General features: G+C 45.4%; 1 protein-coding gene across 4 annotated transcripts in view; it reads left to right on the top strand.

Moving 5' to 3' along the window:
• Positions 1–19790, top strand: part of hal (histidine ammonia-lyase) — a 171330-nt gene that overhangs the window by 103659 nt on the left and 47881 nt on the right. The gene's annotated exons all lie outside the window — the stretch shown is intronic.

Genomic DNA, 19790 nt, shown 5'->3' on the forward strand with positions numbered 1-19790 from the left:
GACGTTACTGAGCAGGTGATGGTGACGTTACTGAACACGCGATGGAGCCATTACTAAATAGGCTGTGGGGATGTTACTGTACAGTCCTTGGTGGACGTTACTGCACAGTCCTTGGGGAACATTACTGGACAGGCTATTGGAGATGTTACAGCACAGGCAAGAGATGATGCTATTGAATGGGATAGGAATATAACTGAACAAGCCATGGGTCCGTTACTGAACAGGTGATGGGTGTCATTACTGAACAGGTGATGAGAACATTATTTAACTGGTTATCAGAACGTTACAGAACAGGCGATGGGGATGTTACTGAACAGACGATGTGGGACGCTACTGAACAGAGGATGGGGATGTTACTGAAGTTACTTAACAGGCGATGAGGGATGTTAAACAACAGACGATGTGGGACGTTACTGAACAGACGATGTGGGACGTTACTGAACAGACGATGTGGAAGTTACTGAACAGACGATGTGGGACGTTACTGAACAGACGATGTGGGACGTTACTGAACAGACGATGGGGATGTTAATGAACAGACGATGTGGGACGTTACTGAACAGACGATGTGGGACGTTACTGAACAGACGATGTGGGACGTTACTGAACAGACGATGTGGGACGTTACTGAACAGACGATGGGGATGCTAGTGAACAGACAATGGAGGATGTTATTGAACAAGTGATGGGGGACTATACTGACCAGCAGATGGAGACAATACTGAACAGGCGACGGGGGAACGTTACTGAGCAGGCGATGGGGGACGTTACTGAACAGGCGATGGGGGATGTTATTTAACAGGTCATGGGTGACTTTACTGAATGGGGTAAGACATACCTGAACAAGTGTTGGGGATGTTACTGAAAAGGCGATGGGGACGTAACTGAACAGTTGATGGGGATGTTATTTAAAGGATGATAATGGATGTTACAGAACAGTTGATGGGTAAATTTACTGAACAGGTGATGAGCACGTTACTGAACATGCCGTAGAGGATGTTACTGAACAGACGATGTGGGAGGTAACTAAACAGACGATGGGGGACGTTATTGAACCAGTGATGGGTGACTATACTGAGCAACAGATGGAGACGTTACTGAACAGGCGATGGGGACATTACTGAAATGTTGATGGGGATTTTATTTAACAGCTGATGATGGACATTACTTAATAGGTGATGGGGGAAGTTACTGAGCAGGTGATGGGGCACATTATTGAACAAGTGATAGAAATGTTATTCAACATGCAATGGTAGACGTTATTTAACAGAAGATGGGACGTTTTGAAACAGGTGATGGGGTCGTTACTGAAAAGTTGATGGGGATTTTATTTAACAGCTGATGGTGGACATTACTGAAGAGGTGATGTGGGACGTTACTGAACAGGCGATGGGGGACGATATTGAACAGGTGATGGGTGACTTTACTGAATGGGATAAGACATATCTGAACAAGTGATGGGGATGTCACTGAAGAGGCGATGGAGATGTTACTGAACAGTTGATTGGGATATTATTTAACATGATAATGGATGTTACTGAACAGGTGATGGGTAACTTTACTGAACAGGTGATGGGTAACTTTACTGAACAAGTGATGAAAACGTTACTGAACTGGCGATGGGGATGTTACTGAACAGACGATGTGGGACGTTACTGAACAGTAGATTGGGATTTTATTTAACAGCTGATAGTGGACGTTACTGAACAGGTGATGGGGGAAGTTACTGAGCAGGCGATGGGGACGTTATTGATCAAGTGATGGAGACGTTATTCAACATGCAACGGTAGACATTATTGAACATGAGATGGGGACGTTATTAAACAGATTATAGGGACGTTACTGAACAGTCGATGGGAAACTTTATTGAACATGTGTTTGGGATTTTATTGAACAAGCGATGGGGAATGATATTGAACAGGCAATGGGGGAATTTACTGAGCAGGTGATGGAGATTTTACTGAGCAGATGATGGAGATGTTATTGAACATGCGATGGGTGACTTTACCAAATGCGTTAGGGACATAACGTTACTGAACTAATGATGGGGATGTTACTGAACAGGTGATGGGAATGTTACTGAAGTTACTGAACAGACGATGTGGGACGTTACTGAGAGACGATGGGGATGTGACTGAACAGATAATGGGGGATGTTATTGAACCAGTGATGGTGGAAATTACTGAACCACTGTTGGGCGACTATACTGAGCAGCAGATGGAGATGATACTGACATTACAGGACAGGCTATTGGGGATGTTACAGTACAGGCAAGAGGTGATGATATTAAATGGGATAGGGAAATAACTGAACAAGCCATGGGTCCATTACTGAACAAGTGATGGGTGTCATTACTAAACAGGTGATGAGAACGATATTTAACTGGTGATCAGAACGTTACAGAACAGGTGATGGGGGATTTTACTGAACAGATGATGTGGGACGCTACTGAATAGGGGATGGGGAAGTTACTGAACAGGCGATGGGGTCGTTATTGAACAGGTCATGGATGACTTTACTGAATGGGATAAGACATATCTGAACAAGTGATGGGGATGTTAATGAAAAGCCGATGGGAATGTTACTGAACAGTTGATTGGGATGTTATTTAACAGATGATGATGGATGTTACCGAACACGTGATGGGTAACTTTACTGAACAGGTGATGAGAAAGGTATTGAACAGGCGATGGGGTTGTTACTGAACAGACGATGTGGGACATTACTGAACAGACGATGGGGCATGTTATTGAACCAGTGATGGGGGATGATACTGAGCAGCAGATGGAGACGTTACTGAACAGGCGATTTAACATTACCGAAATGTTGATGGGATTTTATTTAACAGCTGATGATGGACGTTACTTAATAGGTGATGGGGCAACTTACTGAGCAGGCGATGGGGCACATTATTGAACAATTGATGGAGACGTTATTTAACATGCAATGGTAGACGTTATTGAACAGGAGATGGGGGCATTATGAAACAGGTGATGGGGTCTTTACTGAACAGGCAATGGGAAATTTTATGGAACATGTGTTAGGGGATTTTATTAAAGAAGCAATGGGGAATGGTATTGAACAGGCGAGGGGGGATTTTACTGAACCAGTGAAGGGGGACTATACTGAGCAGCAGATGGAGACATTACTGAACAGGCGATGGGGGATGTTACTGAGCAGGCGATGGGGGACGTTACTGAACAGGCGATGGGGGACGTTATTGAACAGGTCATGGGTGACTTTACTGAATGGTGTAAGACATACCTGAACAAGTGATGGGGATGTTACTGAAAAGGCGATGGGGACGTAACTGAACAGTTGATGGGGATGTTATTTAAAGGATGATAATGGATGGTACAGAACAGGTGATGGGTAAATTTACTGAACAGGTGATGAGCACGTTACTGAACATGCCGTAGGGGATGTTACTGAACAGACAATGTGGGACGTAACTGAACAGACGATGGGGGACGTTATTGAACCAGTGATGGGGACATTACTGAACCAGTGATGATTGACTATACTGAGCAACAGATGGAGACATTACTGAACAGGCGATGGGGACATTACTGAAATGTTCATGGGGATTTTATTTAACAGCTGATGATGGACGTTACTTAATAGGTGATGGGGGAAGTTACTGAGCAGGTGATGGGGCACATTATTGAACAAGTGATGGAAATGTTATTCAACATGCAATGGTAGACGTTATTTAACAGAAGATGGGACGTTTTGAAACAGGTGATGGGGTTGTTACTGAAAGGTTGATGGGGATTTTATTTAACAGCTGATGGTGGACATTACTGAAGGGGTGATGTTGGATGTTACTGAACAGGCGATGGGGGACGTTATTGAACAGGTGATGGGTGACTTTACTGAATGGGATAAGACATATCTGAACAAGTGATGGGGATGTCACTGAAGAGGCGATGGAGATGTTACTGAACAGTTGATTGGGATATTATTTAACATGATAATGGATGTTACTGAACAGGTGATGGGTAACTTTACTGAACAGGTGATGAGAACGTTACTGAGCAGGTGATGGGGATGTTACTGAATAGATGATGTGAGACGCTACTGAACTGGCGATGGGGATGTTACTGACGTTACTGAACAGGCGATTGAGACGTTACTGAACAGACGATGTGAGACGTTACTGAACAGACGATGTGGGACGTTATTGATCAAGTGATGGAGACGTTATTCAACATGCAACGGTAGACATTATTGAACATGAGATGGGGACGTTATTAAACAGGTGATAGGGACGTTACTGAACAGTCGATGGGAAATTTTATTGAACATGTGTTTGGGGATTTTATTGAACAAGCGATGGGGAATGATATTGAACAGGCAATGGGGGAATTTACTGAGCAGGTGATGGAGATTTTACTGAGCAGATGATGGAGATGTTATTGAACATGCGATGGGTGACTTTACCAAATGCGTTAGGGACATAACGTTACTGAACTAATGATGGGGATGTTACTGAACAGGTGATGGGAATGTTACTGAAGTTACTGAACAGACGATGTGGGACGTTACTGAGAGACGATGGGGATGTGACTGAACAGATAATGGGGGATGTTATTGAACCAGTGATGGTGGAAATTACTGAACCACTGTTGGGGGACTATACTGAGCAGCAGATGGAGATGATACTGACATTACTGTACAGGCTATTGGGGATGTTATAGTACAGGCAAGAGGTGATGATATTGAATGGGATAGGGAAATAACTGAACAAGCCATGGGTCCATTACTGAACAAGTGATGGGTGTCATTACTAAACAGGTGATGAGAACGATATTTAACTGGTGATCAGAATGTTACAGAACAGGTGATGAGTGATTTTACTGAACAGATGATGTGGGACGCTACTGAACAGGGGATGGGGATGTTACTGAACAGGCGATGGTGGAAGTTACTTAACAGACTATGGGGGACATTACTGAACAGGCAATGATACTGAAAGGCAATGGGGTATATTCCTGAACAGGTAATTGGTGACATTATTGAATAGGCAATGGGGGCGTCACTCTATAGGCAAAGGGGAACGTTACTGAATGGGCTTGGGACTTAACTAAACAAGCCATGGGTGCATTACTGAACAGGTGATGGAAGTCATTATTGAACAGCTGATGAGACCGTTACTGAACAGGTGATGGGGACGTTACTGAACAGGTGATGGGGACGTTACTGAATTGGTGATGGGTACGTTACTGAACTGGTGATGGGGACGTTACTGAATAAGTGATGCGGTATTACTGAATAGGTGATGGTGGTGTTACTGTGCAGGCAATGATGGAAGTTAATGAACAGGTGATGGGGGACATTACTGAAGAGGAGATGAGGATGTTTCTGAAGAGGTGAGTGGGATGTAATTGAACAGGTTATGGGGACTTAACTGAAGATGCAATGGGGACATTATTTATCAGGTTATATGGGATGTTATTGCTCAGGTGATAGAGGACATTATTGAACAGGTGATGGGGATTTTATTGAACAGGCGATGTGGGGTATGATTGAACAGGATCTGGGGGATGTTACTGAGCAGGTGATGGAGACGTTACTTAACAGGCTATGGGGGACATTACTGAACAGGGAATGTTACTGAAAGGAAATGGGGGATATTCCTGAACAGGTGATAGGTGTCATTATTGAATAGGTAATGGGGGCGTTACTCTACAGGCAGATGTGAACGTTACTGATTGGGATAGGGACATAACTGAACAAGCCACGGGTCCATTACTGAACAGGTGATGGAAGTCATTATTGAACAGGTGATGAGAACGTTACTGCACAAATGATGGGGACTTTACTGAACAAGTGATGGAGACATTTCTGAACAAGTGAGGGGGTATTACTGAATAGGTGAAGGTGGTGTTACTGTGCAGGCGATGGGGGAATTACTGAACAGGCAATGGGGAACATTACTGAAGAGGTGATGGGGATGTTTCTGAACAGGTGAGTAGGATGTAATTGAGCAGGTGATGGGGACTTTACTGAACAGGCAATGGGGGACGTCACTGAGCAGGTGATGGGGAAGTTATTGATCAGGCGATGGGGATGCTACTGAGCAGGAGATGGGGACGTTACTGAGCAGGTGATGTGGGACATTACACTGCTAGCTATGGGGAAGTTACTGAGCAGGAGATCGGGTCATTACTGAGCAAGTGATGGGGACGTTACTGAACAGGGGATGAGGGACATTACTGTACAGGTGATGAGGGAAGTTACTGTGCAGGCGATGGTGGAAGTTCCTGAGCATGTGATGGTGAAGTTACTCAGCAGGCGATGGGGACTTAACTGAACAGGTGATGGGGACGCTACTGAAGATGCAGTGGGGACGTTATTGATCAGATCATAGGGGACCTTATAGATTAGGTGATAGTGGACGTTATTGAACAGTTGATGGAATTTTATTGAACAGGCGATGTGGGGCATTATTGTACAGGCCCTAGCGGACATTACTTTGCAGATGATGGGGGTGTTAATGAGCAGGCGATTGAGACGTTACTGAACACGCTATGGGGGATGTTGCTGAACAGGCTATGGGGGATATTGCAGAACAGGCAATGTTACTGAGAGGCAATGGGGGATATTACTGAACAGGTAATGGGTGACAATATTGAATAGGAAATGCAGGCATTACTTTACAGGTAAATGGGAATGTTACTGAATGGTATAGGGACATAACTGAACAAGCCATGGGTCCATTACTGAACAGGTGATGGTAGTCATTATTGAATAGCTGATGAGACTGTTACTGCACAGGTGATGGGGATGTCACTGAACTCGTGATGAGTACATTACTGAACTGGTGATAGGGACGTTATTGAACAAGTGATGGGGTATTACTGAATAGGTGATGGTGGTGTTATTGTGCAGGCGTTGAACAGGCGATGAGGGACGTTACTGAACAGGTGATGGACATGTTACTGAACAGGTGATGGGGACGTTAGTGAACAGGCAATGGGGGAAGTTACTCATCAGGGGATGGGGGACATTACTGAAGAGGTGATGGGGATGTTTCTGAACAGGCGATGAGGGACGTTACTCTTTAGGTGATGGGGGAAGTTACTGAGGATGTGATGGGGAAGTTACTCAGCAGGCGATGGGGACGTTACTGACCAGGTGATGGAGACGTTACTGAATAGGCTTTGGGGGACATTGCTGAACAGACTATGGGGACATTACTGAACAGGCAATGTTACTGAAAGGCAATGGGGGATATTCCTGAACAGGTAATGGGTTACATTATTGAATAGGCAATGGGGGCTTTGCTCTACAGGCAAAGGGGAGCATTACTGAATGGGATAGGGACATAACTGAACATGCCACGGGTCAATTACTGAACAGGTGATGGAAGTCATTATTGAACAGATGATGAGAACGTTACTGAACAGGTGATGCGGACGTTACTGAATTGGTAATGGGTACGTTAATGAACTGGTGATGGGGATGTGACTGAACTAGTGATAGGATATGTCTGAATAGGTGGTGGAGATGTGACTGTGCAGGCGTTGGTGTAAGTTACTGAACAGGCGATGGGGATATTACTGAACAGGTGATGGGGATGTTTCTGAACAGGCAGTGGGTGACATTACTGAGTAGGAGATGGGAACATTCATGAGGAGGTGATCGGGACGTAACTCAGCCGGAGATGGGGAAGTTACTGAGCAGGCGATGGGGGAAGTTACTCAGCAGTCGATGGCGACTTTACTTAACAGGCGTTAGGGATATTACTGAACAGGTGATGGGGACGTTACTGAATGTGATAGGGACAAAACTGAACATGCCTTTGCTCTGTAACTGAACAAGTGGTGGGAGCATTTGAGAACAGGTAATGGGGACATTGCTGAACAGGCAATGGTGGACATTACTGAACAGGTGATGGGAATGTTACTCAACAGGCAATAGGGACGTTACTGAACTGGAAATGGGGACGTTACTGAACAGGTGATGGACATGTTACTGAACAGGTGATGGGGACGTTACTGAACAGACGATGGGGGAAGTTACTGAACAGGAGATGGGGGACATTACTGAAGAGGTGATGGGGATGTTTCTGAACAGGCGAGTGGGATATTATTGAGCAGGTGATGGGGGACGTTATTGATCAGGCGATGGGGACGTTACTGAGCAGGATATGGGGAATTTACTCAGCAGGCAATGGGGACGTTACTGAACAGGTGATGGGGACGTTACTCAAGATGCAATAGGGATGTTATTTATCAGGTGATAGAGGATGTTATGAAGAGGTGATGGGGATTTTATTGAACAGACGATGTGAGGCATTATTGAACAGGCCCTGGGGGTCATTACTTAGCAGGTGATGGGGGATGTTACTTAGCAGGCGATGGAGACGTTACTGAACAGGCTATGGGGGACGTTGCTGAACAGGCAATGATACTGAAAGGCAATGGGGGATATTCCTGAAAAGGTAATTGGTGACATTATTGAATAGGCAATGTGGGCATCACTCTGCAGGCAAAGGGGAACGTTACTGAATGGGATAGGGACATAACTGAACAAGCCATAGGTCCATTGCTGAACAAGAGATGGAAGTCATTATTGAACAGCTGATGAGACCGTTACTGAACTGGTGATGGGGACGTTACTGAACAAATGATGGGGTATTACTGAATAGGTGATGGTGGTGTTACTGTACAGGCATTGGGGGAAGTTAATGAACAGGCGATGGCGACATTACTGAAGAGGTGATGGAGGACATTACTGAACAGATGATGGGGATATAACTGAACAGGCAAAAGGGACATTACTGAATCAGAAATGGGGACGTTACTGAACAGGTGATGGACACGTTACTGAACAGGTGATGGGGGAAGTTATTGATCAGGCGATGGGGATGTTACTGAGCAGGTTATGGGGGAACGTTGCTGTACAGGCTGTAGGGAAGTTACTGAGCAGGAGATTGGGACATTACTGAGCTGGAGATTGGGACGTTACTGAGCAGGTGATGGGGACGTTACTGTGCAAGCGATGGGGGAAGTTACTGAGCATGTGATGGGGAACTTACTCAGCAGCTGATGGGGAACTTACTCAGTAGCTGATGGGGATGTTAGTAAACCAGTGATGGTGATGTTACTGAAGATGCAATGGGAACATTATTTATCAGGGGATATTGGACATTATTGCTCAGGTGATAGAGGACATTATTGAACAGGTAATGGGAATTTTATTCAACAGGCAATGTGGGGCATCATTGAACAGTCCCTGGGGGACTTTAATTAGAAGGTGATGGGGGATGTTACTGAGCAGGCGATGGAGACTTTATTGAACAGACTATGGGGGATATTACTGAACAGGCAATGTTACTGAAAGGAAATGGGGGATATTCCTGAACAGGTAATGGATGACATTATTGAATGGGCAATGGGAGCGTCACTCTACAGGCAAAGGGGAATGTTACTGAATGGGATAGGGACATAACTGAACAAGCCACGGGTCACTTACTGAACAGGTGTTGGAAGTCATTATTGAACAGGTGATGAGAACGTTACTGCACAGGTGATGAGGACTTTACTGAACTGGTGATGGGTGCGTTACTGAACAGGTGATGGGGATGTTACTGAACAAATGATGGGATATTACTGAATAGGTGATGGGGGATGTTACAGAGCAGGCGATGGAGACGTTACTGAATAGGGTATGGGGGACATTGCTGAACAGAATATGGGGGACATTACTGAACAAGCAATGATACTGAAATGCAATGGGGGATATTCCTGAACAGGTAATTGGTGACATTATTGAATAGGCAATGGGGGCGTCACTCTACAGGCAAAGGGGAACGTTACTGAATGGGATAGGGACATAACTGAACAAGCCATAGGTGCATTACTGAACAAGTGATGGAAGTCATTATTGAACAGCTGATGAGACCGTTATTCAACAGATGATGGGGACATTACTGAAGGTGCAATGGGAACATTATTTATCAGGTGATATGGGACGTTATTGCTAAGGTGATAGTGGACGTTATTGAACAGGTGATGGGGATTTTATTGATCAGGCGATGTGGGGCATTATTGAACAGGCCCTGGGGGAGTTTACTTAGCAGGTGATTGGGGATGTTACTGAGCAGGCGATGGAGATGTTACTGAACAGGCTATGGGGGACGTTGCTGAACAGACTATGGGGGACATTACCGAACAGGCGATGGGGTATTACTGAAAAGGTGATGGTGGTGTTAATGTGCAGGTGATGGGGGATTTACTGAACAGGCGATGGGGGACATTACTGAAGAGGTGATGGGGATGTTTCTGAAGAGGCGAATGGGATGTAATTGAACAGGTGATGGGGACTTTACTGAACAGGCAATGGGGGACATCACTGAGCAGGTGATGGGGAAGTTACTGATCAGGCGATGTGGGTGTTACTGAGCAGGAGATGGGGACGTCACTGAGCAGATGATGGGGGACATTACTGTACATGCTATGGGGAAGTTACTGAGCAGGAGATCGGGTCGTTACTGAGCAGGGGATGGGGAAGTTACTGAATAGGCGATGGGGGACATTACTGTACAGGCGATGGTGGAAGTTACTGTGTTGGCGATGAGGGAAGTTATTGAGCATGCAATGGGGAAGTTACTCAGCACGCGATGGGGACATAACTGAACAGGTGATGGGGACATTACTGAAGATGCAATGGGGATGTTATTTATCAGGTGATCGGGGACCTTATTGATTAGGTGATAAAGGACGTTATTGAACAGGTGATGGGATTTTATTAAACAGGCGATGTGAGGCATTATTGAACATGCCCTGGCGGACGTTACTTGGCAGGTGATGGGGGATGTTACTGAGCAGGCGATGGAGAAGATACTGAACAGGCTATGCGAGAACGTTACTGAACAGGCTATGGGGGACGTTGCTGAACAAGCAATGATACTGAAATGCAATGTGGGATATTTCTGAACAGGTAATTAGTGACATTATTGAATAGGAAATGGAGGCATCACTCTACAGGCAAAGGGGAATGTTACCGAATGGAATAGGGACATTACTGAACAAGCCATGAGTCCATAACTGAACAAGTGATGGAAGTCATTATTGAACAGCTGATGAGACCGTTACTCAACAGGTGATGGGGATGTTACTGAAATGTTCATGGGGACGTTACTGAAAATGCAATCGGAACATTATTTATCAGGTGATATGCGACGTTATTGTTAAGGTGATAGTGGACGTTATTGAACAGGTGATGGGGATTTTATTGATCAGGCGATGTGGGGCATTATTGAACAGGCCCTGGGAGACTTTACTTAGCAGGTGATGGGGGATGTTACTGAGCAGGCAATGGAGATGTTACTGAACAGGCTATGGGGGACGTTGCTGAAAAGACTATGGGGGACATTACTGAACAGGTAATTGGTGACAATATTGAATAGGAAATTGGGGCATCACTCTACAGGCAAAGGGGTATGTTACTGAATGGGATAGGGACATAACTGAACAAGCCAGGGTCCATTACTTAACAGTTGATGGAAGTCATTATTGAACAGGTGACGAGAACGTCACTGCATAGGTGATGGGGACTTTACAGAACTGGTGATGGGTACGTTACTGAACTGGTGATGGGTACGTTACTGAACTGGTGATGGGGACATTACTGAACAAGTGATGGGGTATTACTGAATAGGTGATGGTAGTGTTACTGTGCAGGCGATGAGGGAATTACTGAACAGGCGATGGGGGACATTACTGAAGAGGTGATGGGGTTGTTTCTGAGCAGGCGTGGGATGTAATTGAACAGGTGATTGGGACTTTACTGAACAGGTGATGGGGAAGCTATCGATCAGGCGATGGGGATGCTACTGTGCAGGAGATGGGACGTTACTGAGCAGGTGATGGGGGACATTACTGTACATGCTATGGGGAAGTTACTGAGCAGGTGATGGGGAAGTTATTGATCAGGTGATGGGGAAGTTATTGATCAGGTGATGGGGATGCTACTGAGCAGGAGATGGGACGTTACTGAGCAGGTGATGGAGGACATTACTGTACATGCTATGGGGAAGTTACTGAGCAGGAGATCGGGTCATTATTGAGCAGGTGATGGGGACGTTACTGAACAGGTGATGGGGGACATTACTGTACAGGTGATGGGGGAAGTTACTGTGCAGGTGATGAGGGAATTTACTGAGCATGTGATGGCGAAGTTATTCAGCACGCGATGGGGACACAACTGAACAGGGGATGGGGACATTACTGAAGATGCAACGGCGACGTCATTGATCAGGTGATAGGGGACCTTATTGATTAGTTAATAGAGGACGTTATTGAACAGGTGATGGGATTTTATTGAACAGTCGATGTGGGGCATTATTGAACAGGCCCTGGCGGATGTTACTTAGCAGGTAATGGGGGATGTTACTGAGCAGACGATGGAGACGTTACTGAATAGGCTTTGGGGGACGTTGCTGAACAGAATATGGAGGACATGACTGAACAAGCAATGATACTGAAATGCAATGTGGGATATTCCTGAACAGGTAATTGGTGACATTATTGAATAGGCAATTGGGGCGTCACTCTACAGGCAAAGGGGAACATTACTGAATGGGATAGGGACATAACTGAACAAGCCATGGGTGCATTACTGAACAAGTGATGGAAGTCATTATTGAACAGCTGATGAGACCGTTACTCAACACGTGATGGGGACTTTACTGAACTGTTGATGGGGACGTTACTGAAGATAGAATGGGAACATTATTTATCAGGGGATATGGGACGTTATTGCTAAGGTGATAGTGGAAGTTATTGAACAGGTGATGGGGATTTTATTGATCAGGCGATGTGGGGAATTATTGAACAGGCTCTGGGGGACTTTACATAGTAGGTGATGGGGGATGTTACTGAGCAGGCGATGGAGACGTTACTGAACTGGTGATGGGTACATTACTGAACTGGTGATGAGGACGTTACTGAACAGGTGATGGGGACGTGACTGAACTGGTGATGGGTACGTTACTGAACTGGTGATGAGGACGTTACTGAACAAGTGATGGGGTTTTACTGAATAGGTGATGGTGGTGTTACTGTGCAGGCGATGATGGAAGTTAATGAACAGGCGATGGGGGGCATTACTGAACAGGAGATGGGGATGTTTCTGAACAGGCGAGTGGGATGTAATTGAGGAGGTGATGGGGATTTTACTGAACAGGCAATGGGCGATGTCACTGAGTAGGCGATGGGGGACGTCATTGATCAGGCGATGGGGATGTTACTGAGCAGGTGATGGGGACATTACTGAGCAAGTGATGGGGGAACGTTACTGTACAGGCTATAGGGAAGTTACTGAGCAGGAGATCAGGATGTTACTGAGCAGGTGATAGGCACATTACTGAACAGGCGATGGGGGACATTACCGCATAGGAGATGGGGAAAGTTACTGTGCAGGCAATGGGGCAAGTTACTGAGCATGTGATGGGGAAGTTACTCAGCAGGCGATGGGGATGTTACTGAACCGGTGATGGGGATGTTACTGAAGATGCAATGAGGACATTATTTATCATGTGATATGGGACGATATTGCTCAGGTCATAGAGGACGTTATTGAATAGGTGATGGGGCTTTTATTGAACAGGCTACATGGGGCATTATTGAACAGGACCTGGGGGAGTTTACTTAGCAGGTGATGGGGGATGTTACTGAGCAGGCGATGGACACGTTACTAAACAGGCTATGGGGAACATTGCTGGACAGACTATGGGGGACATTACTGAACATGCAATGTTACTGAAAGGAAATGGGGAATATTCCTGAACAGGTAATGGGTGACATTATTGAATAGGCAATAGGGGTGTTACTCTACAGGCAAATGTGAACGTTACTGAATGGGATAGGGACATAACTTAACAAGCCATGGGTCCATTACTGAACAGGTGATGGAAGTCATTATTGAACAGGTGATGAGAATGTTACTGCACAGGCGATGGGGACTTTACGGAACAAGTGATGGGGTATTACTGAATAGGTGATGTTGGTGTTACTGTGCAGGCGATGGGGGAATCACTGAACAGGTGATGGGGGACATTACTGAAGAGGTGATGGGGATGTTTCTGAACAGGTGAGTGGGATGTAATTGAACAGGTGATAGGGACTTTACTGAATAGGCAATGGTGAACATCACTGAGCAGGTGATGGGGGACATTATTGATCAGGCGATGGGGGACATTATTGATCAGGCGATGGGGATGTTACTGAGCAGATGATCAGAATGTTACCGAGCAGGTGATGGGGACGTTACTGTACAGGCGATGAGGGAAGTTACTGTGCAGGGGATGGGGGAAGTTACTGAGCATCCTTCCTTAGATAAGGTGACCAAAACTGCACACAATACTCCAGGTGTGGTCTCACCAAGGCCCTGTACAGCGCAGTAAGGTATCCTTGTTCCTATACTCAAACCCTCTTGATATGAAGGCCAACATACCATTTGCCTTTTTAACCGCCTGCTGTACCTGCATGCTCGCCTTCAGAGACTGGTGTACAAGTACCCCTAGGTCTCTCTGCACTTCCCCATCTCTTAATCTATTGCCATTCAAATAGTAATCTGCCCTCCGGTTTGTATTACCAAAGTGGATAACCTCACATTTATCCACATTGTAGTGCATTTGCCATGTATCTGCCCAGTCCCTCAATTTATCCAAATCACATTGGAGCTTCCTGACCCCCTCTTCCATGCACACAACCCTCCTAGCTTAGTGTCATCTGCATATTTGGAGATATTACATCCAATCCCCTCATCCAGATCATTAATGTAAATTGTGAACAGCTGGGGTACCAGTACAGATCCCTGTGGAACACCACTGGTCACCGCCTGCCACTCAGAAACGAGCCATTTATCCCAACTTTCTGTCTTCTACCTGCTAGCCAGTTCTCAATTCACATCAATACTTTGCCCCCAATCCCATGAGCCTTGATTTTGGAAGCCAGTCGTTTATGTGGGACCTTATCGAAGGACTTTTGGAAATCCAGGTACACCACATCCACTGGCTCTCCCCCATCTATTTTACCTGTCACCATCTCAAAGAATTCCAATAGATTTGTCAAGCACGATTTACCTTTTGTAAATCAATGTTGACTCTGTCCGATCCCTTCTCTGCTAGTCATATGCTCTGCTATTACATCCTTAATAATGGATTCCATCATTTTGCCCACTACTGATGTAAGGCTCACCGGCCTATAATTCCCCGCTTTTTCTCTACCCCCCTTTTTAAATAGTGGGGTAAGATTAGCTACCCTCCAATCCATGGGTACTGATCCTGAGTCTATTGAATTCTGGAAAATAATTCTTAAAGCATCTGCTATCTGAATGGCCACTTCCTTAAGTACCCTAGGATGTAGGTTATCAGGCCCTTGGGATTTATCTGCCTTCAATCCCATCAATTTCCCCAAGACCATGTCCTTAGAGATACTGATTTCTTTCAGTTTTTCCCTTGCATTAGTCTCTATGATTCCCAACATCCTTGGGAGGTTATTTGTATACTCTCTTGTAAAAACAGAACTAAAGTAAGAATTTAATTGGTCTGCCATTTCCTTATTCCCCATTTTATATTACCCTGATTCCGACTGCAAAGGACCAACTCTGGATTTCACCAATCTTTTCCTCTTGACATATTTATAAAAGCTTTTGCAGTCAGTTTTTATATTTGCCGCAAGCTTACTTTCGTAATTTATTTTTGCTCCTTTGATGCATCTTGAACTGCTCCCAGTCTTCGGTTGTGGTACTTTTTTTGTCCAATTGATATGCTCTCTCTTTGGATCTAATGCTGTCTCTAATTTCCCTTGTTATCCACGGTTGAGTCACCTTTTTTGGTTTATTTTTATGCCAAACCGTTATAAACGATTTTTGCAATTTCTCCATTAGATCTGTGAATGCTTTCCATTGTCTATCCACAGTCAACTCCCCCATAAACACCACCCAATCAATTTTGCTCAACTCTCGTCTCATACCATCATAATTCCCTTTATTTAAATTCAGGATCTTGGTCTTGGTTTTAATTTCATCATTCTCCATGTCGAGTGAGAATTCGATCATATTGTGATCACTCCTACCCAAAAGGCCTCGTACAACAATATTGTTGATTAGCCACTTATCATTGCTTAATACCCAATCTAAAATGGCCTGCTCCCGAGTTGGTTCCTCGACATATTGGTCTAGATAACTGTCCCGTAAACATTCAAGGAATTCCTCCTCCTCAGTATTTTTACTAATTTGGCTAGTCCAATCTATATGCAAATTAAAGTCTCCCATGATGACAGCTGTTTCCTTATTGCACGCTTTTCTAATTTCTCTTTTAATGCCTTCCCTCACCTCTACACTACTATTTAGAGGCCTATATACCACCCCCACTAACGTTTTCCGCCCCTTGCTATTCCTCAGTTCTACCCATATAGATTCCACATCTTCCGAGTTGATATCCTTTCTGTCAATCGTGTCGGTCACTTCTCTCACCATCAATACTACCCCACCCCCTTTTCTTTCTTGCCAATCCCTCCTAAATATCGTATACCCCGGGATGTTAAGTTCCCAGGCTTGCCCACCCTGCAGCAATTTTCTGTAATCCCAATCAAATCATATTTGTTTATCTCAATTTCCACAGCTACTGAACTGTTACTGAACTGGTGATTGGTACGTTACTGAGCTGGTGATGGGGATGTTACAGAACAAGTGATGGGGTATTCTTGAATAGGCGATAGTGGTGTTACTGTGCAGGCATTGGGGGAAGTTACTGAACAGGCGAGGGGGGACATTACTGAAGAGGTGATGGGGATGTTTCTGAACAGGCGAGTGGGATGTAATTCAACAGGTGATGGGGACTTTACTGAACAGGCAATGGTGGACGTCACTGAGCAGGTGATGGGGGACATTACTGTACCGGCTATGGGGGAGGTTACTGAGCAGGAGATGGGGACGTTACTGAGTAGGTGATGGGGACGTTACTGAACATGTGATAGGGGACATTACTGAACAGGCAATGTTACTGAAATGTGATGGGGATGTTACTGAACAGTTTATTGCTGACATTATTGAATAGGCAATATGGGCATTACTGTACAGGCAAAGGGGGAAGTTACTGAATGGGATAGGGACATAACTGAACAGGTGAATGAAGTCATTACTGAACAGGTGATGAGAACGTTACTGAACAGGTGATGGGGATGCTACTGAACTGGTGATGGGTACGTTACTGAACTGGTAATGGGGACATTACTGAACAAGTGATGGTGGATGTTCCTGAACCAGTGATGGGGGACATTACTGAGCAGGAGATGGGGGAATTTACTGAGCAGGTGATGGGGAAAGTTGCTCAGCAGGTGATTGAGACGTTACTGAACAGGTGATGGGGATGCTACTGAACTCGTGATGGGTACGTTACTGAACTGGTAATGGGGACATTACTGAACAAGTGATGGTGGATGTTCCTGAACCAGTGATGGGGGACATTACTGAGCAGGAGATGGGGGAATTTACTGAGCAGGTGATGGGGAAAGTTACTCAGCAGGTGATTGAGACGTTACAGAACAGGTGATGGGGACGTTACTGAACAAGTGATGTGGTATTACTGAATAGGTGATGGTGGTATTACTGTGAAGGCGATGATGGAAGTTAATGAACAGGCGATGGGGGGCATTACTGAACAGGTGATGGGATGTTTCTGAACAGGCGAGTGGGATGTAATTGAACAGGTGATGGGGATTTTACTGAATAGGCAATGGGCGACGTCACTGTGCAGGCGATGGGGGACGTTATTGATCAGGCGATGGGGATGTTACTGAGCAGGAGATGGGGACGTTACTGAGCAGGTGATTTGGGACGTTACTGTACAGGCTATAGGGAAGTTACTGAGTAGGAGATCGGGACATTACTGAGCAGGTGATAGGGACATTACTGAACAGGCGATGGGGGACGTTACTGTATAGGAGATGGGGAAAGTTACTGTGCAGGCGATGGGGGAAGTTTCTGAGCATGTGATGGGGAAGTTACACAGCAGGCGATGGGGATGTTACTGAACCGGTGATGGGGACGTTACTGAAGATGCAATGGGGACATTATTTATCAGGGGATATGGGACGTTATTGCTCAGGTGATAGAGGACGTTATTGAACAGGTGATGGGGCTTTTATTGAACAGGCGATGTGGGACATTATTGAACAGGACCTGGGGGAGTTTACTTAGCAGGTGATGGGGGATGTTACTGAGCAGGCGATGGACATGTTACTGAACAGGCTATGGGGGACGTTGCTGGACAGACTATGAGGGACATTACTGAACAGGCAATGTTAATGAAAGGAAATGGGGGTTATTTCTGAACAGGCAATTGTGTCATTATTGAATGGGCAATGGGGGCATCACTCTACAGGCAAAGGGGAATGTTACTGAATGGGATAGGGACATAACTGAACAAGCCATGGGTCCATTACTGAACAAGTGATGGAAGTCATAATTGAACAGCTGATGAGACCGTTACTGAACAGGTGATGGGGACGTTACTGAACTGGTGATGGGTATGTTACTGAACTGGTGATCGGGATTTTACTGAACAAGTGATGGGGTATTACTGAATAGGTGATGATGGTGTTGCTGTGCAGGCGATGGGGGATGTTAATGAACAGGTGATGGGGGACATTATTGAAGAGGTGATGGGGATGTTTCTGAACAGGCGAGTGGGATGTAATTGAACAGGTGATGGGGACTTTACTGAACAGGCAATGGAGGACGTCACTGAGCAGGTGATGGGGACGTTATTGACCAGGCGCTGGGCATGTTACTGAGCAGGAGATGGGGACATTACTGTACAGGCTATGGGGAAGTTACTGAACAGTAGATGGGGATGTTACTGAGCAGGTGATGGGGACGTTACTAAACTGGTGAAGGGGAATTTTATTGAACAGGCAATAGGGGATTTTATGGAACAGTCATTAGGGGATTTTATTGAATAGGTGATGGGGGTCATCTTATTGAACAGGCGATGGGGGACATTACTGAATAGGCAATGGCAGTGTCACTGTACAGGCAAAGTGGGATGTTACTGAATGGGATAGGGACAACTGAACAAGCCATGGGTCCATTACTGAACAGGTGATGAGAACGTTACTGCACAGGTGGTGGGGACATTACTGAACTGGTGAATGGTATGTTACTGAACTGGTGATGGGAACGTTACTGAACAAGTGATGGGATATTCCTGGATAGGCGATGGTGGTGTTACTGTGCAGGCGTTGGGGGAAGTTACTGAACAGGCGAGGGGGGACATTACTGAAGAGGTGATGGAGACGTTACTGAACACGCAATAGGGACATTATTTATCAGATGATAGGTGATGTTATTGAACAGGCGATGGAGATTTTAGTGAACAGGCGATGGGGGAATTTACTGAGCATGCGATGGAGATGTCACTGAGCATGCGATGGAGATATTACTGAACAGGCTATGGGGGACATTATTGTAAAGTCAAGAGGGACATTACTGTACAGGCAAGGGGGGACGTTACTGAATGGGATTGGGACATAACTGAACAAGCCATAGGTCCATAACTGATCAAGTGGTGGCAATGTTACTGTATCGATGATGGGGATGTTTTTGAATAGGTGATGGGGATGTTTTTGAATAGGTGATGGGGACATTACTGAACAGGCGCTGGGGACGTTTGGATCAGGCGATGGGGATGTTACTGAACAGATGATGGGGTAAGTTACTGAACTAGTGATGGGGGACGTTACTGAACTAGTGATGGGGGTCGTTACTGAGCA

This window comes from Narcine bancroftii, chromosome 13 (assembly GCF_036971445.1).
Source record: "Narcine bancroftii isolate sNarBan1 chromosome 13, sNarBan1.hap1, whole genome shotgun sequence".
NCBI lineage: Eukaryota > Metazoa > Chordata > Chondrichthyes > Torpediniformes > Narcinidae > Narcine > Narcine bancroftii.